Source organism: Protopterus annectens, chromosome 9.part0, assembly GCF_019279795.1.
Source record: "Protopterus annectens isolate FY-2018-M chromosome 9.part0, PAN1.0, whole genome shotgun sequence".
Classification (NCBI taxonomy): Eukaryota; Metazoa; Chordata; order Ceratodontiformes; family Protopteridae; genus Protopterus; species Protopterus annectens.
In genome coordinates this window covers 1487866987-1487889746 of record NC_056743.1, presented here as the reverse complement: position 1 = coordinate 1487889746, position 22760 = coordinate 1487866987, and the positions used below count along the sequence as shown (strand labels likewise).

Here is a 22760-nt window from a genome sequence, read left to right as displayed (position 1 = left end):
GTGCCTCGAGTGAGTGCATTTTGAGATTTAGACTTCTAGCATTGAGTAGCATTACCGTCAGTTTTTGATTACCTGTTCCTGATATGGTGGTGAATTTGTATTTGAACCTTGCCTAAAAAAGGCATTATAGGGGCAGCAAGAGCCTTAGCCAGTATCCAGAATCCCAGGGGCGACAGGTGCAGGCCATCTGTGGCAAAGCACCATGGTCTGTCGACCATGTCATCCCAAGCAGACAGATACTGGATCCCCTTAGAATGACACCAGAAGCTTAGCCAATTACAGTCTGAACTATGGAAATAAAGAAATAGAATACAGATGTCAAGTTCTAAATCAATTTGTCCCCCATGGCATCACACATTTTAAGGTACATCTGTCATTTAGATGCCTGTAAAGCTGAACTGCTAATAGTGCATGTGGGTATGCAGTGCTGCTCCACCTTAAGATCTCATTTCTAATCAGTATTTCACACCCTTCTTACATTAAACCAGTGCATCAGTTGCACTATGCTTTAGTTAGTCCACTGTTGAATGGAAAGATTATAGTTCTAAAAAAAGGTTGACGGGTTTATCATTGTTTGTTTCTGTTGTTGGGCCGTGTAATCTATATGGTATGCTGATGGTGGCCTAACTGTTGAGTAACTATTATATGGAAAGAAGGGTTATTAGTGTAAAAAGGTACTCAGAAAGGATAGGTATTAGTTAATCGAAGCAATTGTTTCAATGTTGTTAGGATTTCACTGTTTAACAAGTAACTAAGCACAATTTTGTAGGTGGAAAAGGTGAGGAAGTTGCATGTTAAGTGCAAAGCTTCTTAGAAGTGTTGTTTTTATAGGCATACCTCACCAGCCAATGTGAGCACATTTTTTTGTATGCTCCTAATTTTGTATCCCCTCAATCTTCTGATGACCTCCAAAACCTCTACTCCCATTGAAAAATGTATTTTTGTTCTTCCTGGCATTGAAGGTCACCAAGCAGGGGTGTCAATAGCCAGAGAGGTTTAGCAATTATCCTGAAGGGAGTCAGATTTTTCTTCTGCTTCTAACCTCTTTCTGTGTTAGCCAGAATGCACAAAGGGCTAACCAATACTTTGAACTCCCATCCAAATGTATGCTTGGGAAAATCCACTATGCTTAATTAGAAAGTGAGAAATATGCTTTGCTATGTATACCCATGGCACTATCTTTTTGTTGCATGGAGCATATGCATGTTGTCTGACCCTTAGGATGAATACCATCCCTTACTTTTGTGTTGGAGTTTTGCCGCACTCAGTACATTAAATTAACTTAGATCATTTTCAGTGTAGTCCCTCTATGCCATAGATTTGACAACTTACAGTAAGTATTTAATAGCTATGCCCTCAAAGATACACAGCATAGCTACTGTACCACTTGGTTTCATCAGTACTTTGAAAGGTAGAATTTTGGTGAGTGGTGCCAGGACTAAATATGGATTTGCAGTAGTGGTGCTGTCTGTGTAACTGTGGTAGTATATTTAGTATATGTTGATTAATAGCATGTGTGACCATTGTATTTAATGAAGCAATTAAGTTCTAGCACTGTATCCCATGACAAAATATCAGTGAGTTTCATCTTACAGTTCTGGGTTTGAGGCCATCATTTTCTGCTTGCATAACTTCATGACTCAAGTCGGTTGACTCATTTGTGTATTCATATCTCTGGTGAAAGGGTCATTTTTGGTTAGACTTATCTGGCAATGCAAATTCTGCTCCATCTTGCAAAGTAGTTATATTCTGGTGCAGTTGTGTGGTAGCTTGAGGTTCACTTACAAAAGAAGGTTCGTACATAAGAACAAACCTTGTTATAACTAGATTCTTTTGTGTGAATCTCACTATAATGTAGGGATTGTGACATAGACCCCAGTCGTGGCAACTCTGTTAAAGTGTGTGAGAGAGAGATGCAAGAATACTTTAAAAGAGTATAATTCTTTCTAATAGATGGATAACTATCTTAATGTATTACTGTGAGCAGTATTAGCAGTTAAAAAAAGAGAGTGGCATCCCAAACTAACCCATTTAAAATCTCTAATACACTTAACACTGCCATACAAATGGTGCCCAGCAACAAAATTAATTTCTAAACAAACAACAGTTTGAAAAAGCTATTAATGAGGTCACGCTCACATAGTTGTTTTTTGTTTGTATGGCAGCATGAAATATATTAACAGCTCCTAAAGCTGAAGTTTGATTTCTGATGCATTTCTGTGCTGATTGATGTTCATATGTTACAAAGGCTACTTTTCACACCCTGTGTATAAGTATATATTTTGCATTATTGAAGCCCTAGGAGTGGAAACTCTAAGAGCTCTGGAAGCCAGAATTTTTGTAAATATGTGCATGTGAGAGAGAGAGAGAGAGAGTATGTGTGTGTGCGTGTGTGTGTGCATGTGTACGTGCATGTGTATGCAGATAGATAGAGATATATAGCTGCACACACACACACACACACACACACACACACACACACACACACACACACACACACACACACACACACTGCAAATATAAGCACCAAGAATTCTCCTTCAATTCATAAATCGTAAAAGGAGACACACAAAAGAAGTATTAGCATATGACTGGCATTGTTCCTTTAATTTTTGGTATGCAGATGTTTTGGTGGCAGGTTGTAGACAGGTTTTATAGATGAGTAACTTCTCAGTCTTTGAATTTGATGTTGTCATGGTGCATCTAACAGAGGGAATGAATTGTTCATGCTCCATCAACAATTTAGTTAATTAGCTCATTTGAAACTGCACTGCTTTACTGTCAGGATGTTAGCAGGAACATCAAAGACAGGAGTGTTTACAATATGGTAGACTACATGGTAGGCAACAAAGCATCTTATCAATAGCACATGAGCTCTGTGAAGTAACTTGGGTTATAAATAGAATATCAATTAATTTCCTTAATTTGATTAAGCATCTCTAATTTCTTATTATTTTAATTTACTGTATAAGTGTGTTTTATCTCTGGTGGTTTTGGCTATCTGAAAAACATATTTTATCCGTTATGCATGATATTTTTGTTTGGTTTGTTATGTTTTGAGCACGTTTCTTAAGCTGTGGAAGGATAACATATTTCTAGCTAAATTAATTATTTTTCTTTTTAACCAGATTGATCTGCTAGGCAAATGTGTCTTGTTTTGCGGCAGCTTGGGTGTAATGAATGGTTAACTGACTTACTCTGAGTTATATATTAGGCAAAAGGGGTACGAGGAGGAGAAGGAATTCAAACCCAAGATCATGAGATGAAGAAGATGGTTGCAATTCAATAGCCTTGGTTATCTGTGTTAAATTTCCAGACAGACATATCAGGAATCCTTTGTAATTTATGAATTAGAAATCTTTTGCACTAATGTAAATAAAGCTTAATGTGTGATGTGTGTATAAAAATTGGTAGTAGGTATTAAGAAGTGACGTTATGCTTTACATTTATTACCTTGGAAAGTCCAACTTGGAACAAAGGAAATTTTCAGCGGAGGCCCAGGGAGAAATACTCCAGATGCATATCTTTGTAACGTGGGAGGAAACTCACATGAATGCAGGGAAGACATGCAGACTCCACACAGAACGCACCCTGGCGAGAATCGAACCAGAGAACCTCTTGCTGTGAGGCGGTAATGCTACTGCTGCACCACTGCACCATCCGGCACACAATGGTAGATCTTCATCACAGTTTGGGCATTAATGGTATTTTACGGAAACGATTTTCTCAGGCTTGTTATTGCTATAAAATAGGTCATCTGGATGCAGAAATGATGACATATACCTTCTTGTTATTGTGGGTTGATATTTGGCTGTTTTGTAAACATTTTATTTATAACATCTTCTGTTGGCCTTTGTTGTCCTTTCACCAGACATTCCTTTTATTTTTTTTTCTTTTGGAGATCACTAAACCTATTGATAATCGAGCTATTGTGTGTTGTGATTTTCATTCCACGCTTTCCTTTTGTAATGTTTAATGTGCAACATGTAAGGGATGATTTGGCAGACAGAGGAGGCATGGTCAGGAGACAAACCACATTCTTATTATTTTATTTTTTTTTTATTTTACATATTAGCAGTGAACCATAGTCAAGGTTTTGTAACTTGGATAAGAGGCATCCAAGTAGAAAGTCAGCAGTGTCAAGTACTGGCAGGAAATCTACACTTTAGAGAGAGTAGCAGTCATATTTTGATGCCATGTCAGAGCATATTACAGTAAATGACACAATTTCAATTGTATATCTTTATTTAGATTAGCTGTAGAGGCATTTGTTATGATGGGAAGGCAGCATTCAGTTTCCAGTAGCCTTCGGAGTTTATGAATACATACTTTGGCTTAACTTCATTTTGGGTACTTTCTTTATTTTTATTGTTGTTTTTTTGTTTTGTTTTTGTCCCTGCTCATGAACTATGAAGGTGCCCATTTAGTCTCCAGCACTGTGGAGATAAGCACTTTGTCATCTAGGCAGCCATGAGGGTTTTTCTTCTGTTTTTTATTTTCTTTTTTTGGTGGGGTGATCTCTGACCCCTCCTTAGTTTCTTTTCTCCATGCCTGTTGATATGAAGCTTGCAATGCCTCTCCTTTGAATGTTCACGTGCCTAAAAAGGGTGCTCACTCGAAAACTATTCTTTAAATGAAGTGCACTTATGTGCACTTGGTCTTACTGTGCAGTATAAATTAATGTCAGAGATGGGAAGTGAAGGTCTTTCTGGTCACAGGAAAGGTCTTTCTTGTCACTGTTTTCCCTTTTACTTGGATTTCCTGTTCTAGTCAACAGTTGGTTCGAGTGATTGATCTCCAGTGGTATTTCTTTGTTTTTGTTTTGTATGAAACACTGTTGATCATGTGGCAGTATTCTGGACAAAGACGATAAAAATAACTCCAAAAGTGATATAGCGTCAGGTTTAAGATTTAGTAGTGGATGTCATCTAGCTTAATATCATAGCCATTTGCTGCACATCCAAACCTTTCTCTGACACTTCTTACTACTGGCTCTCAGTTAATTTTCTTCACAGATCATTTTTCTTTTATGTTTTGATGAGTCTGATAGTCTTAGAATGTGATGAAGATTTAAGGTCTCTCCAAATACATTTATAATTTTTTTCTATGTTCTTCAAGCAACATTATTTTATCTAAAGGCAACTTGCCTAAAAGCAAAGGTTTTGAGAAAGGTTTTGAGGTTTACTGAAGATGACTACCATAAGTTTAAGTCATTAGAAGTTGACTCGTATGGGCTGTTGTCCTTATCAGCTCAGACTTGGGTTTATATGTCTTTCCTACACTCTGTCCATTTTTCCTGTCACTAGTTTTAAACTAACGTAAATCAGTAGATAAAGCTGAGCTATATTTAAGTTACACAGTCTGGATGCTGCTGTATTTTTCATGAAAGTAAGAAAGATGGATTAAAATTCATGTTCATGCGTTCATAGGTTCATAGGTAAGAACTATCATAGCTATCACTGTGGGGAATTTTTAAGCCTACTCAATTTCCCTTACCCATCCCAGCATTGATTAATATTTATTACCACTAACAGGAATAACTGGGAGCATAGCATGTACAATTTTAGGGGACCCATGCATGGGACAAAGCATTCAGGAGCTGCAGCTCTCCATTACTAGTACAGGGAGCAGTCATGTGGTACATTATTTCTATCCATACAGCCATGTTGTGCTTGAATACGGATGGTGTGAACTTAGTTTATGTAGGGGAATGATTGTAGCTGTTCTGCATTTGCTTGGTACAAAACCTGTATGGAGGCCAAGATTGAGCAGTGTTGTTAGGGGTGTGGCTAAATCATGCTTCCTGCTATTTAAGATGCATCCAAAGATATTGTCAGCAAAACGAATAAACAAAATAGAAAATGCATCAGGATAAGCCCTTTGTAAGTAGATTCATTGTAAAAGTATTTTTAAAAATCGGATTCCCTAATGGAGGTTTAAAAGGAAAGAAGAACACTGTTGACAAAACGTAATCTGAATGTGCATTTAATGTACCTAATCAATATTTACTGGGTTGCACTGATGGAATCAATGCAACAAGATACAGGCAAGTAAAATGGACTGTGTTAATAAATGTCAAATAAATACATAAACAATTGTGGGGGGAGGCAGTTGGGTATATTTCCTTCCAGTGAAGTGTTTCGTCCCTCAGACTTGCCCACATCATAGAACCTTAATGTTTGGGAATAGTTCTCACTGTAGTTCAGATTTCAGTCATGGATTATTGCTTACATAATTATTTTCATAGCATGCCTTGCAGAGGTGTCAGTTGCAGTGATGTCACCTAACACATCTTTTCTGTCTTCAGTGTGGTATGAGAGTGGTTTGCTTTCCCCTCATTCTGTCAGTGTAATACTTTCCTCTGTTGTTCTCTCTTGTCCCTTTAAAGAAGTCTGCATGACTTCCATCAGAACTGTTTTGCCTTCTGTCAGCATTTGGTTAAATGCACTTGCCCTAAGAGCGGTTTTAAATTAATTTAGATTTTTCAGAATCTTAAGAACTCACTTTTCATTGCCAGTCAACCAGCAGTTTGTTTCCATCAATGACACTTGTTTTAAATTACAGTGATTTCTTATCATGTAGCTTTCAGTTTTGATTTGATATAGTAATACTGTGATATAGCTTGGAATTAAACATATGTCCCATTTACTAAAGACAGTCTAGCAACTAGACACTTATGTCAGAACCCTCATTTTTTCTCATTTCAAAATGTCTTAAAATGTGTATTTTACATGCATTAGAACAATGCCTTATTTGCAACAGTCAAATCAAACTTAAATAAATCTACTTCATTACGCCTACATTAGACACTGATATTGTATAGTTATGCATGCAGCAGAGATGTAGTCAAAAACACTTAGCAACATCTGTGATGCCATCAGAACCTGTGTGACAGAATCCTATAAACAAAAAAGAAGGAACGCACTCATTTTGTAGTCTTTCATCAACTTGTTATCTCATAAAAACTTTATAATCCAAAAATACTTTTCTAACTCACTTGGCATAACATTTTCATAATATTAGTATGTGACAAAACGCCCACAAAATGGACAGAAAAAAAGATTAAATAATTGTTAGGATGGATCTCAATGCATTATCTTAATAAGTTTAGTTGATTATGTAAGACAATGATTATAACATCAAAGAGTGTGGAAAATCTTTCAACCCACAGTCAAAGATGACTACATTGTAGCAACAAAACTGGTCTGATTAATATTATTGAACTGTTGTAGCATTGGTGGTATAGTGGTAAGCATAGTTGCCTTCCAAGCAGCTGACCTGGGTTTGATTCCCAGCCAATGCAAGAAATATGTACATTTAAGCCCCCAGACTCTGGAATAGATTGCCCATACATGTCAAGCAGAGTGCCTCTTTGGTCCTCTTCAAAAGGAACCTTGACGATTGGATGGGAGAAAGGAAATTCACCCTGGGGATCACGTCAGTCGCCCTGCTAGACAGGGGTCCAGGGAAGTAAATAGTGTGGGAAGAAATAGCCAGGGAATTGTTATGGCTAGGCTTGTATAGGCCCTAGGGCTGATAGACTAGTATGAACCTATGATTGACCCAGCTTGAATACTGAAGAAAAACTTCAAACCTGTACTGCATAAAGATGATACAGAGATATAAAGAAGGTCACAGGTGTTGCCATGCATACTTCATATAAGCAGTGGAATATAAGTTGTCAGGAGCTGCCTTTTGCAAGATTCAGAAACATCATGTATTCCACTGTCAAATGCAAAAATTAGATAAAATAAACCTAAAAATGTATGCTCCCTACTCAGTTTGGGGAAATTAGCACTATTAAGTGCTTGAAAAGTGTGAGAAGGACTTTTAAAACTGTCCATTAAAAGGTATATATGATTAGGCACTTTATGGTCCCTGTGGTTGCTTGCCTTGCATTGTTCCTATGTTTTTATGTAAAGGAAATGTGAACCAACAGAAAAGGGAATGGTGGTGCCAAAAGGTAGGTGTAGTTCTTGTTCTGTATACATAACAATATTTTTGGTGTAAGATTTTTACCTTACAGACTGCAATCCTGAAGAGTTCAGTAAGATAGATACTGAACAAAATGGCAGTTTATTTGTTCAGTAAAGGGTTGAAAAAGCCTTGCCATGCAAATCTGAAATTTCTATCTATACTCCATAAGTAGGTTTTACTGTTTTTGAAATGGCCAAATTACACTTACATGAAGAATGATACATCTGTTTGAACTTCTTGGAAGAACTTTTTGGAAAACAATGAATTTAGAAAGGTATGTTTATGCAAAGATTTGTATGTAGTAAGGCAGAACATGGACATAGGCTCACCAGATGGTTTTAATAAAGGACAAGTTAATCTGTTACATATTTTGCTGTATTGAAAGGAATGGAGTAGGAATAAATCAGGTTTACATAATTCGGTTATCAGTGACCCCAACTCTGGTTTGTGTTATATCAAAGAATGTGTGATGTTTCAAACTTTGAGCTTGTTAACACATTTGCACTTTTGTTCTCACACACATGCATGTGTGTGCATTTGTGCATGTTGAGGAAGGAGTAAATTGTATGAACATTGATGGTAAGGCACTACTTTATCTCTGAATCATATATGTTGAAAAATATGATCCAATCACTAGTACCACCAAATTACCATAAATTCCTTGAAATGGAAATAATGGTGATGACCAGCTGTGAAGTGGACATGGCAGCAGTGACCAGCTGTGAAGTGGACATGGCAGCAGGGAATCTGAACATTTTTTTGGCAGTTAAGAGAAAGCTAGCATGTGAGAAAGTTTGAGAGTATATTTTAGACTGCATGGTATAGTGAACAACCAAAAATTAAGAAATATATCACTTCTATCATGCCTTATGACAAAGTAGGAGAAGAGATCACAACATGTGAATGCTAGAAAAAAGCTGTGTGGATCCACTAACAGAAAACACAAAAACACTAGAGCACAGATGCGATGTAATACTTTTTATTTGACCAGCATAGGTTTTACAATAATTTGAGCTTTCAGGCTGGCAAAAGCCCCTTATCTGGGAATTATTAACCTTATATACCATGAAAATGGCTTCAGTTGATGTACTAAACTAATGATAATCACTAAGAAACCTAAAAATCAACTACACAGCTGGCAGCTTTGAGTACCCAGCATGTTGAACTGAATATTAATTTTGCCACATCACGGTTAACTGAAGATAATGCTGCATCTTGCTAAGCAGGTAGATATTTGGGATTAAATGGGGTGCAGGGGTGCAGGGATTCTTGACTCTGTGATTTTTTTATAAATGTTGTGTATGCCTTATGTTGACAAAGCTAGTCTACCTTTGAGATTATTGTAATGTGCACTCAGATTAATAGTGTCATGCTGCAGATGTCATGCAAAGGAGATTTAGTGCTTTAGGCTTTGAGGCATATTAGTGCAACCTAGATATAGCAACAGACAGGCATGCATCTTAGCTCTCTTCTCATAGGAATCACCACAAATAATAAGGAACAAAGCCCCTGATCAGGGATCGTTCATAAATATTACGCATTCGTTCAGAAAGCAAGCAAGGTAACAAGATTTATATCACTATTCATTTTCTACAAAAAAAAAAAAAAAACAGACGTGGCTAGAAAGGGCATTACTTTTATGAGGGCCAATGGAATTGTATGATGCAAAAATCACATACAAATCAGGAAACTCAAAACTAGCAAAATCATGTATGTTCATTTTTCTTGTTTTCCTAGTTGCTGAGCTGCTAGATTTCCAAATCACAGTACAGAAAGGTCTGGAATATGCTCTTTCCCCACTGTTGTTCAGTTTTGGAGTTCGTGTATATAATTATTGGGGGTGTGGGGGATGCAGTGGCTTACCCCCTTCATATACTAGTGTTTTTTATTGTTGTTTTTTCATTGCTGTGTGATTCACTGTAAAATGGTTGCTCTTTTAGTTTTGCTTTTTTGAGCTTTTGCTGTTTGATAACACAATCATTATATAGATATTGATATAAAGATATAGTTATATAGACATACATGCCATACATACAAAATCAATAGCAAACCTACAAATGATTCTTTGTAAGTTTTTTTTTTAGTTTTATTAGTTCCTCTAGTCAGTGTGAATGTCACCTCAATGTGAATGTCCCTAGAGGGACTCATCTTATCAACAATGTGTTACTAAATAAATAAATTCTTTAATATTCATATGAAAAGCATACTTACATATAGTACAACACACTGAAGTTTGTCACGTCACAGAAATAGAAGTTCTTCATAGCTGCAGTATTACATGTCTATTTGTAAGAGTCCTAGCAGCACATATCAGATTTCTGTGCCCTGCTTGTCTGTCTTTTGTTGTTTGTAAAAGCATGCATATCTACTTTAAATAGTCATTTTTTTTACATAACATATTTGACAGCTGTGTAGAATAACAGAGAATATAACTGTGGCTTAGTCCTGCATTAGAAGCATGGCAGCAGGATAGAGGTTGACATGGTGCAGCGGTTAGCATTGTCGCCTCACAGCAAGAGGTTCTCCAGTTCGATCCTCGGCTGGGGTGCCTTCTGTGTGGAGTCAGCATGTCCTCCCTGTGGTCATGAGGGTTTCCTCTAGGTGCTCTGGTTTCCTCCCAAAGACATGCTGTAGGTGGATTAGATACTCTAAATTGGCTCTAGGCATAAGTGTGTGCATGTGTGTACCTTCTGTGGAAGGTTGGGCACCGGGCTGGCAACTCGACACTGTAAAACTCCACTTCCAATCATGAGCAGACAGTTGATCCACTGTGGCGACCCCTAACCGGGAAAAAGCCGAAAGAAGAGTTCTAAAGTACGGGGATGAGACTTGACCGGTGATTGCTGTTTTAGTAGAGTTTTCTTACTCTTCCTTCATTTGTGTGGGTTTTCTTGTAGATGTTCTACTTTTCTTCATATATACTTGACACTGTAGCCAAGGCTGTGTCTGAAAAGTGATGCAGGCTAGACCAGTTGAGTTAGCCAGTTAAATATTAAATTACTGGTCTGTGTTCAGTCTATGGATTATTTATGCAATATTTGTTATTAGTTGTATGACCATTTAGTCTTTTGATTTTGCTATGTTGCCTTTTATTCTAATGAGGTGGTGGCATTAGGCAGGGACTATTTTACATAAACCTAAGTTTCTATCTGCGTACTGATCTCTCTTTCCTTCTGCCTGCTCACTGGTACACTGCTCTTTTTCCTTCATTTGAATATTAGCTTATTCTTAGAGGTTTCAAACAACAGTGTTTTCCATTCCTGCAGCCTTGTCCGTCATTTGCAGTCTCTGATTGAGTATCATACCTCTCAACTGTCCACATTTTTGTCTCATACTTTTGGTCTGTTCCTCATAAAATTTGTGGTTTCCTGGCAAATCGGTGAGGATTTAATTTATTAAATAATGATAGATATTTGCATTTCAGACTTCATATCTTTTAGAAAATGCATGGTAACACAAACACAAAACCTTTTATTCTGGTAACTTTCTAAATCTATAACGGCAATATGCAACATTTGTCCCTATTTTTGGGCCTTTTCCCCCATTATTTTTGGCTTTGTTCAGATTTCATGAGCTACGAGGTTGAGCGATATGACTGAGTTCCATGTAATGACAGCTTGATATCCACGGATAGGATACTACAACAGTTTGTGAGAGCACATAAAGTGATGCCTACATTAAAGAAGGTGTAATATTTCCTTAGCTGCTTTTTTTTTTTAAATAACTGTGTTAGAAGAAAACTTTAATAAATCATGTCAATTTTTTCAGGCCAAGTGGATGTTGGTAATAGACTGAAGAAAGCCTGCTTTATATGACAGACAAGAACTTTTCCTGTTACTTCTAGTTTACATTGTAGCTTGTATGAAGCTGCTGCAGCATGTGTAACAGAGGATTACAACAGAAAACAGAAGCTTAGGTCTCACTTTTGTATTAATGGAAATGATTTGACCTGATGTGAAGTGTAACAGTGAATTTTAAAGGTTCATAACAAGTTCTTATACTTGATGTACAAGGTGCGCTCAGGTTGTTAACTCATTCTAGTGCAGGGTTTTCTTAAAGCTTTTCATTTTTTTAGAGAAGTTTAGTTTGAGGGAAATATGTTTTCCTTAATGTGCCTTACATTTCTAGTGTAATAACGAACAACTAATGCTATTAAAGTGCAGTCATTTAGTAAGAATAATAGCACGCTGCTATAAAAAGAAGAAGAAAGAAATCTGTTCATATGTTTGGCTATTTTATACTTTTTGATATCTCATTCATTTGCAGAATACCTCATCTTTCTCTAACTAAATGGTATAGAGGAAGCATTGCCTTCATATTTGTTCAGTCAGTATTCTTACAAGCCTAGCCAAGAATTTAGCCCATGTTCTGACAAGTCAGCTCCCAATGCCCCGTCCATTTTCTGTGCAGAGACTTTTCCCACACTCCTCTATTAGTATATCACAACCCAGTTAGCTAAACAGATCATAATCGCTAACTTGGAACCATTCTTCAACGTTGTTTTAATTCTCGAGGTAATTATGAAGCTTTGGAAAATAAATGTGAAACAGATCTTATTTACTTTTCCCTGCAGCTTTTATTCTTCTCTTACAGTTATAGTGGAATCCTTCTTTGTATGAAACTGATGCACGCTGTACTGGGAAATTTCTTCTTTCCCCATCATAGAATTAGTACATATAGGTTATAGAGATCTGGGGTCATGACCCCTCCCCATTGCAGAAACAGCAATTACAGTCTGTCTATGTACATTCAGGTTAGACACAATTGCAATCAGTTGTTTTTCTTCCTTTCTATGCCTCATTTGCATTTCAGTTTGTTTGACTTAATTCTGGTCTTGTGAAAATACCCAGATTTCCAAATATCCTTCCTTCACTGTCTTATCAATCAATTGTGTACCCTGATACAGTGATTTTCTAACAAAGCAGTCAACCATGCCTTTACACTTCTATGATTTATGTGCATTAGAACAATGTGTCTGTGGAACGTTTTTTCAGAATATGACCATTTGTTGACATTACTTTTAATGTAATGACTCATTTATACTTTTTGTCATTTATAGTTTATTTAGTTGGTTTCTGAACTGTATTGACTGGTACAGAATTAATCTTTATGCTGTTGTCATGTAATTTCAGTGTTCTGATGCATGTTTTAGTAACAGACCGGGTATATGGGTAAAGTCTTGGCCTCTTTTTCTTCTTTAAATACTTCTTTGCTAGCTTAGATACTTCCCAATGGAAAAATCACACACATCATGTAAGATTCTGAACCCTGCTTTGAGCAAGATTTAAGCCATTATGTGAGTATAAAATTCTATAATTTCATATAGTTTGTCACCAGAAAAGCCACATTATGTACACTTGTGTCAGCTCTTCAAGTTGATCACTGAATCTTTTTTCGATTAAATGGTTTCTTTATAATTTTAAAACAAAAATAAGACTTCTGTGAAGGGTGCCATATATACTATTTTTAGAAGAATCTTCAGCAATACAAGAAAATCCCGTATATTTTCCTAGCCCAGCCAGTAATATACACATAAGAGAACAGTGGCTTCTTTCTGCCCTCTCTTTCGGCCATTTTGTAATCTGAAGGATTCCCTTCCTATCCCTTCCTACAAAGATATCCTGCATGTTCCTTCCCAAGGCCCCATGCTCCTCCCTGTCTCTTTCTCATTGACACATGAATCGATTTGTGCATTCACATTAGAGTTTGTTCAATAGTAGATGACTGTTTGACCTCATGTTACAGTTACACAAATGTAAGAAACTCACTTAGAAATCTGAACTATTTCCAATTTTAACATTTTTTTATCGTGGAATAAACAGAACCATCTTAGGCAGTATACAGATTATAAACATGAGTATGATGAAGAGAACACTCAGTTTTTTGCAAAAGGTAAAATGAACAGTGTTCCTCCCTCCACTGAGGTCCAATCCAGTTAAAGTCTTGACTCACCTTGACAACAAGGCTGGGATAAATGCATTTTACATGGCATATGGAAGTGAAGCAGTCCTGAGTGTGTCATCCTCTGGATGAAGTGTTAAACTGAGATCCCTTCTGCCTGAGTTGGTGGTAGCACAGGTGGACATTACTCCGCAGCACCTATTGAAGAAAGAAGGGGAAGGTGTCTGGAGCCATGGGCATATGTCCCCTATTTGGTATGAAAATAGGGTGTTGGTCTAGTGGAACTAATCCAGTCGAAAAAGCATAAATGAATAACTAACTAACTAAATCAATGAATGAATAAATAAATAAATGTTGTTGTTGTGTCTTCCTGCTTTTCCCGGTTAGGGGTCGCCACAGCGGAACTCCGGTCCGCTAATGATTGGCAGTAGATTTTTACGTGCTGAGTTGCCAGCTCTGATGCACAACCTTCAATGAAGGTACGCCCATTCACGGATGTCTCCACACAGAAGACGCTCTAGCTGAGAATCGAACAATAAATGTAATATAACTGTACTATGGAATTTTTTTTCTCATTACATTTGGTTGCTTTGGCAGCATTGTATATCTTAATGTTAACATATTTCAACAACCTGTTGCAATCTTTGTTGTCAATCCTTTTAGTCAGATTCTTATTAGCCTTAAGAAACACCTTGCTGTGTAATTATTCACAGGTCCAAGCATGAACAGGGCTACACGACTTTGGCTACACATATAAAAATAAGTCAGCATCTAGCTTGCTACCACAATTTAAAATTTGATCAGTGTATATTCTGTGGTCAGTAAAGCATATTGTGTGGTCTAGATGAATTTGAATGGTATAGATAGAGTGTCTCTAGTGATACCATTGTTGCACTTTATACCTGACTGACCTACCCCATTATTAAATACAATACTGTATTCTATAACCTTCAAATAAGCCAGCTGAAATAACTAGGAAAAAGTATAATCCCATATTCAATAATTATAATAATAATAATCATCATCATCATTACAGGACTTGAAAACTTGAATTATATGAAAAGGCCTCAAGAACTGTTTTTTTCTGTTTCCTACAGGTTACTTGGAGGAGGTCTTGGCATCTGATCAAGCTATTTTGAACACACTTGTGGGGTATTTTACAGTAGATTAGGGAACCTAATAATAAAACAAATATAAATCATAGAATGACGTGGCAGGTATATTGCATAGCACTCAACAGAACTTTGGAATATGTTTACCCTTACCCTTACAGTTTGGAAAAACTAGAGTAGAAAATGTCACCATATGGTTATGAGAGTCAGACTTCTTGAAGGAAAGAATATAATAAGCTTGAAAATCAAACCTACGAATCTAAGAACACATAGCCTTGTTTAGAAATATTTAAGGTTTCCGAGAAGGATTGACTCCATGATACAGGAGGATAAAGCCCTGACTGAGAACTGATATGATCCTACATTGGGAACATCCTTTGTGCCAGTGGAAGTGATGGGGAAGTGAGCAGCTAAAGCTACCTCAGTCATCTGTGAAGAATGTTGGTGGTCTGCTGCACTGCAATGATAGTACCTGAGGGTGAGACAGGTATATATCATGAAGTACATCAGCTGGCGACATGCACATCGCTCTCCCAATGCACTTTGTAAAGTAGTATTCATTGAGTTTGCACAGAAATTCTCACATGTACAATGTTAGGCACTGCAGGCCCTCACATCAGCCATCAGGGAAGGGGTTAGACCATAAAAGAGGAAACGCTCCTAACAAGCAGTGTTAACTTGGTAATTAGAGCTGCAAATGAGAAATGAATGCAGCAGTGCGTGCCTGATAACGTGCAGACAGAAGAGAATAAAAAGAATGTGCGTACAATATGTAAACACTGCTGTTTGGTGTAGTTATTCATGAAAGAAAATGCAGTAACTTTGGTTCCGAATCAGAAAATAAACTTGTTTTGGTCCCAGGCTACTGCTCTGACCATTGGCTGCCCAATACCAGTACTACCCCCCCTTCCAGTTTTAGGGTACTGGTGGGTAGGAAATTGGAGGTGGAAAGCATTTGGTGCTGTCTACTATCCCCTGGTTTAGGGACCCCTAGTGGGTGGGGAAGGGGTTTAGGAAAGCAGTAACTAGGACAGAGTTGAATTGTACCTGCAACATCATCCATGCTGCTTGCTTGGCTTTCCTCTTGCCTATCTCCCTCCATTATATGTGGCCATCAGCATAATGTTAGAAGAGCAATAGAGAGTGACTTTGATTACAGGTCCCCACCTCAGATGAAGCCTTGCATCATCTCTCTGAGCTCCCCCCTCCACTAGATTTCCACTAGACAAACACCCATGACACTTCCTTCTCAACAGGATAGTCATGCTAGTTCTCCCTGCTTCACCATCGTGACCCAAAGCTGTAATAAATCTTGGGTCATCTGGGCTGTTGCCATGGCTTTGTCCTTGTATACCACCAATGAGGCTAATATTGAATGCTGATGCTTGATGAGGTTTGTCTATGCACCATAATTGTAAACCTGACTCAGCTCACAGTTAACAAAGTGTACTTTCAATGGAATCCTCATTCAGTCAATGGTTGTGATGTTAAACCACGAAGCAACATGATGCAGCATTCTCGGAGTCCCTCAACAAGTGTTTTTTTTTTTTGTTTGTTTTTTTTTTGCCACAGTAAGCTGATGTTTCACTTATATCACGAGAAGGCTCTGGTTGCCAGCGAAAATGTATTGCTGGTAAGTGAAATAAAAAACAAGAGTATCATGTGGGCAGAATAGAATAGCTATGGACCAGTAGCTTCTATGTGGAGCTCACCTTCATGTTGTACTTGGATGACATGTTTGTGGTGCATCGGGAATGTCTATAAAAAAATTACTTCAGTTATTTAGCATCACAGAAATCAACTTTTACAGTGTTCATCTAACCTTTGGTCAGTACTAAACATAAATGGCTAGAGTGAAGTAGCAGAGAGGCCATCAGATTTATGAACTGTAACTGCCAATTCTGCCTTGCCTACATTGCACAGACGTTTAAATATTGCTCTTGAAAGAGTAATGTTTTTTATGATAGCACACATTATCTGAAGGTTTTGAAATTTGCGATTCAAATGTCTGTCATTATTTAATGACTTCACTCTTAAATGATGTTCCAGAAAACCACTTCATTAAACTGTCGTGAGGAACAGACCAAAAATATGAAATAGAATCTGGGCATTGTATGGAATTTTGGACAGCAGAAATGGTTTGCTGCAGTGCGGATGATGTGTTGCTGTCTCCTTTTGTATGATTTCAGATTAGTCCATAAACCATAGTTAAATAGTTGCAGGTTAAGAAGACATTAAACTTTGCAATGAGAGAAATAGGACCCCTTCGGACACCAATAGACATGTACATCTGCTGTTTATGTCTTGCATTGCAGACCACTAACATGTGAAGAATGACTGAGTTATTTGAAGAAAATGCACTAGGATATGATTCTCCCAATGATTATATCAAAGCAGTGGTTAAATATTCCTGCATTGGTATTATATCATTAGTTAGCTTAACAGGCTGCCCTGTAGCTGTCTGAAGAAAGCAAACATTTTAGTAGAGATTAGAAAATGTTGATAAGAAACTGTCAAGACACAGACATAAAACATCTTGCTATGAGAAAAGGTGATAGAAAAGCCTGACAAAAGTTGTTTATGCACGTTTTTGTAACCTTGTTATAAAGCAAGTGATGACAGAAGCTTACCATTCTGCTGACCTCATATGAGGGACCTGCTGTTATTTAAAAGCATTTAATTGTAGATCTTTATTATTGTACTATACGTGCCAGTCACAATGTATAATATATGAAAGAAAACCTTTAAATACTGCCATATTTTGTCTGCGAATTTAATTATCATTGCAGACTCCCTTACTCTGCTTAGTGTAGATTGATTTCACTTCCTAAGCAGAAGGTTTAGAATATTGCATACCAAATGGCAGACAAGTGTTTTGTAACCTATATCCTGCAGACGCCAGCAAACAAAACATGATCTAAACTATAAAGATGGGTAATGCTTTCCACCAAAGTATGAAACTGTCGGTGCCAGATGAACCTTTTCATGCTGCAGATGTGTCAGTTTACTGCAGATCACGTTTATCTTTTCCCGTTGTGGTAGGACGGCCTCTTAACAAACATGTTGACCAGGTTCTTTTAAAATATATTTTTAACAAGAGTGCTTGAAAGGGCAGTGGTTATGCCTTTTACATGAGCAAAGTCGTTATCAGATTCATAATTATATGCTTTCCTTCCCACTTTACAAACTAATGGAGTAAGTATGCATACCATAGCTAGTTTTATGCTCAGTATATCAGCAGCGCCTGCAGTGAATGTGAAAGAGAGGCAGCTGAGACAACTTTCAGTTCAGTCTATTGTCTGTCAGCAAGGTCTGTTATTCATAGACAAGCTGCCCACTGCATCTGAAGTGCTATAAGTTAAACACTGGGCTCAGTACAGTTTTTATCATGTTTCCATTTATAACTGCAGTTAAACACAGCACACAGAATGCTAAACATGTTGATAAGCAGTCACATACATCTTTTGAACTTCTTTCTTTAATTGTTTCTGTGACTCATAAACTGTAAGATCCTGTTTCAACTTTCTTTCCAGGTGCTGTCTCTATACTTTGTTCTTTTACTTTATTTCTCTTAGACATTTCTATGAAAAGTCATTTATTTCTTAATAGAAATTGTCTCATTTATTGCTGTTGCACTATGGCCATAATTGGTTTTAGTTTATCCTGTAAACTAACATAATGTGGAAGTGGCACAGCAAAGCCACCTGTATAATGGACACCGGAATGTGTGCATGACAGATTGCATGGCGGCCATGCATTGATTCTCCCCATCTGTGTGGCAGGATTGGCATGCAGAGCCACTGGCCCACCAGGAGAATTGCTTCTAATTTTAACAATAGTGTACGTGTGAGCCATCCCACCTGAATGTTGGAAATAACAAACACCAGCCATTCACACGTGTTCATAGTCCTTTGCCAAGCACCTTCATGGCCCTTCCTACAGTGACAGACCAGCTCCCTCTTAATTAGGAACTTGCTATTGCTGGCAGTCTGGCCTTCTACCATATACTACCAGCAATACCAAGTGTCTCTTACAGGGGGACCTGTTGCTTAGCAGAAACAACCAGGTTACTTCAATAAGCTTCTCCATTGCTTCAGGGGTATTCATTGGCAGCCTTCACCAGTGCACAATTCCAAAAGTAATTTGGTGTTGCAAGCCCAATTCCCTTTTAGAATTAGGCATAGGACTGTGCCAGCCCCCATTAACATATGCTAAATGAGGACTGGAAGAATGCTTAACTTTGGACTCAGGTATGGGATAACTGTTTGGCACAGAGTGTTACTGTACTCCTAAGACTTATTGGAATACAGGCTTACCTATATGCTGAAACTTAGAGACTGCAGATCAACTCCTAGTTTATAATTCAGACCTGACATTGCCACACCCCAGCCTACTATTTTAATATGTGCAGTGAAGCAGTGCAATCTTTTTTTTTGCAGTGGGCCTCATCTCTCCCATCTCCAAATCCCCAATCTCTAGGTATACCTTTTCAAGGATTGCATCAACTCAGAAAAAGTGAAATAATTCAAATTTGGGAGTGTGAATCCAGAGCCACATGTAAAAAAAAAAAAAATTGTATAACTTTATTTTACAGTGACAGTCTTCTAGATGGTGGTGAGATCATTCATGGTAAATCATGAGTGCTACTGTTCAGTTGATCAAAGTGAATCTTAGGAGGTACACTACATTGCCTAATTGTGATTGTAACTGTCAGAGCCTTTTCCTTTTCTTGTCTTACCTCATCTAAGTATCTAAGTACTCTTTTCCACGCATGCATAAAAGGCATAACCTTGCTCTTTGTATTAAAACTACAGTTACCACATATTTGCAAAACTCTCCAAACATTAGAAGGCCTGATTGTAGACAAGTTTCTATACATATGTGTGTTTACACCGATCGGCAAATGGATAAGTCTTATTCTCTCACCACATTTGCAGTATCTGAGATAAGTATGCAACTCTAGACTGATTCTAACCCTGCATTTAATAGCATTCCACGGTTTTCATGTTGTGCACTCCTTACCTGTCACCTTTGTTGATTTGTTCACTAAACTTGCTTTACTAACTACCTCATCATTTGGTGTCATACCTCTTCCCATACTATTCATTTTCTTCACCAGTTTTCTTTGAGGTATAGCATCAGTTGCTTTGCTGACATCCAAATATAGTCAGCTGCAAACAGTTGTTATCCATGTTTTGCCATTTTAGCAAATTATATGGGCATGGGCTTGTATAATCATATAATCATATGTGACGGAAAAACTCCTATGCGCTGCTGCAGTCAGTTTTATGATTAGCTTGCAGGCTACAGTTTTGTCATCATTACTGCAGACGGCTTGAAGGCTGCAATGTTGCCACTATTATTACGGCTGGCTTGCATGCTGCAATGTTGTCCCTGCATGATACATGGAGTGTGTTAGGGTGAGGTTAATTTTATAAGAACCTAGCTACAACAATCTTGTTATAGTGAGGCCTATATGTATGAACTTTGCTGTTTACCAAGGCACCTGCCACACAGACCGAAATTCACCAAAGAACTGTATCGGAAGGTGGTAACAGCTTTAAAAGCTACAAACACATCTAACACTGCCACACAAGTGCTAGAAGAGACAACAATAAACAAAATTGTGGTCTGTATACACGCACAAATGCACACACACACACACACACACACACACACACACACACACACACACACACACACTCTCACACACACATACACACACACACACACACACACACACACACACACACACACACACACACACACACACACACATACACACACACACACACACACACACACACACACACATAGATGTATACATACTTACATACATAAATACATATATGCACACACATAGGTGTTGTAGAACTAAATTCATACTATTGATGCACTGATCTAACCTTTAGCTAAAAAAACATATGCAATTATATCCCCTTGTAGCATTAAACTAGCTTATGTGTAGACTCATATCCTGTTGTGATTATGTCTGATTGCCTACTGATTGTTCTTTTTACTGATGATTGCCAGTACTTCTAGATTATTAGTAATGAAAAGAACTGCCTGTGTTTCTGATATAACAGTTTTAAAACACTAGTACTACAGGAATGACCTTTTCTACACTTTTACCACTTAATGCATTATAGTCGTCAGGTTGTACACATGAGCGAATCTTGATTGTCAATTATACTTTGTTGGTGTAGAATGTATTGTATTAAAGACCTCCCCTTTGAGTAGACTCACAACATCAAATTATATGAAATAAACTGATAAATATTGCTGTTGGTTACTTACAAGTTGGAATTAAAAAAAAAACACATTCAGCAACATCCAAAGTATAAATTTTCTTATTATCTAGGGTAATAATTAAAACAATAGGGTATAAACAAAAGGGTTTTCCCCAGTAGTGATGTGCTGGCTAACTGTGAATACATTTGGGTTAGACTTTCTTGAGTCTGTAATCACCATATGTAAGTGAATCATGTAACTAACAATTACTTCCATGTAGCTTTAAAAAAAGAGCTTGTGTTTACTAGAGCCAGATAGTACTCTGTACTTAGCTGGGATTTTAACACTTGTAAAAGTACCATATTTAAAAAAAGTCAATTTATCATATTGGCTTCAGCTACAGTTGAATGGTATTACTGAATTTGATGAAATAAATTCTGCTAATTCTGCATTTGGGCCAAATTCTCTTTAATTCTGTTTAATTTAAATAAATCATGTAGTGATATATTGCAGTTAATTTGCAATTTACTTGCAAATGCTATGAGAAAGAATTTTCAGTTCTGAAAATGCTGCATACCTGTTTTTTTTTTTTTTCAATTATTGAGTTACTTGATTGCACAACAGTATATTCTTGCATAGTGTTTAGGCTCTCAGGAGTAATGGCTGACATTTTGTTCCTCCTACAAAAATCTCTGAAAATAGATAGTGAAAGGGTACAGAATGATCTAAGCAGAACAATAAAACATACTGTCAGGGTCCAGAAGTACCAGGCAGTTGTAATGTATTGTTTCCATACTGACAGCAAAAACAGCATATAATTGAAGAAGCATATCCCTACAATCACGAATGTGATGTAGCATGTAGCATTGCTTTCACACATTGCTGGCTCTGAGGGTCACACTATAGCTATGGTGATGTTGTGCAGTCTTTGCATGTCCTCGCTGTGTCCATGAGTGTTTTCAGTAGGGGTTGTGGTTTTGACCCAAAACCCAGCAACGTACAAATAGAATTGGTGGTACTCTGAGCTCCACAAATGTGTGTGTGTGTGTGTGTGTGTGTGTGTGTGTGTGTGTGTGTGTGTGTGTGTGTGTGTGTGCGTGTGTGTTTGTGTGCATGTGTGAGTGTATGTACACACACACATGTATGTATGTGTCTGCCTGTAAGTGTCTATGCATGAGCATGTGTGCATGTTTGCATGTGAACCTGTACATGTTTACATGTACATGTGCATATGCTCATATGTGTGTGTGTGTGTGTGTGTGTGTGTGTGTGTGCATGCATGAGTTTGTGTGTGCATGTCAGTGCCTGTGTCTGTTTGTGTTTGTGTGTGTGTGTGTCTGTCTATGTGTGGCACGTGTGTATGTGTGAGCATGTGTGTGTGTGTGTGTGTGTGTGTGTGTGTGTGTGTTTGCTGCATTGTGTATTACAAGCTCTATTGTTTTTTTGCCTTAAACATATTGCTTGCTGGAATGTTGGGATAGATTCTGGCTACTTCCAAACATAGACTTGAGTGGATGGACAGACTAATGAAAGGTATAA

The 22760-nt window shown here is 37.6% G+C and overlaps 1 protein-coding gene and 1 non-coding gene across 11 annotated transcripts in view; both read left to right on the top strand.

Annotated features, from left to right (window-relative positions):
- FOXP2 (forkhead box P2) overlaps nucleotides 1-22760 on the top strand; it is a 756067-nt gene that overhangs the window by 598639 nt on the left and 134668 nt on the right. The window lies entirely within an intron of this gene.
- TRNAG-UCC lies at nucleotides 7232-7303 on the top strand. Its single transcript has one exon. It is a non-coding gene; the product is annotated as a tRNA-Gly (tRNA).